The sequence below is a fragment of the Triticum dicoccoides genome, chromosome 5B (genome assembly GCF_002162155.2).
Source record: "Triticum dicoccoides isolate Atlit2015 ecotype Zavitan chromosome 5B, WEW_v2.0, whole genome shotgun sequence".
In the NCBI taxonomy this organism is placed as follows: domain Eukaryota; kingdom Viridiplantae; phylum Streptophyta; class Magnoliopsida; order Poales; family Poaceae; genus Triticum; species Triticum dicoccoides.
The window spans coordinates 92,520,106-92,520,908 of NC_041389.1; positions in this window are offsets into that span (position 1 = coordinate 92,520,106).

Consider the following 803-nt stretch of genomic DNA (forward strand, 5'->3'; position numbering starts at 1 on the left):
TAGTGTTCTAGAGTTGTAGCGACCTTCATTGAAAACGTAAAAGATGTATTTACAAATAAAGAAGAAGAATAAACAACCCAGTTAATATTGACGATTGATTCTCTCACACACTAGGGTGATTTTATTCTAATGGGTTTATGTATACTTGTAAATCCACTTTAAATCTAGGTTTATCTCCCACTCAACAGTTTTGACTCTCTTCTCAATTTTGCCTCTAGCCCGTTAGTAATTTCCATCTATGATTTTGTCTTCAACAAATTTGACTCTTTCTCAATTTTGCCTCTAAACCTTTAAGGACTCTTATTATTTTTCTTTTCGTCTATGATTTTTTTTAGAAATGTCGCATACAACAGAGACACACACGCGTGCTCGCGCACACACACGCATACACATAGAAGGCCTACTAACATTTGGGAGGTTTGATTTTTGTTGGGTTGGGGGTACCACCGCCCTCCTAACCATCCAATCACTAGCTGATTCTCACCTATGGGTTTTTGTAGACTTGTAAAATGCATATTCTCTTTGATTCTGTTTGTATTAATGCATACCGCTATCGTGGTAGAACTCAATCACTTGATAATGATATGAAATACCTTTGGAAACATCCCTAAGGGCTCATTTGGTTGCAGCAAATCCCCCCCCCCTCCCCGCCGGTCACCACCTTCCTAATGTTTTTCTATGTTGCAGGGCAGCCCTTCTTTCTTTTCTTGCCATGGGATCTATCGGGTCGTGTTCTATTCAACAGATACTCTTATGTCTCTCGTCCTATTGAACCTCTACATCTAACATTATCGAGTCTTCAA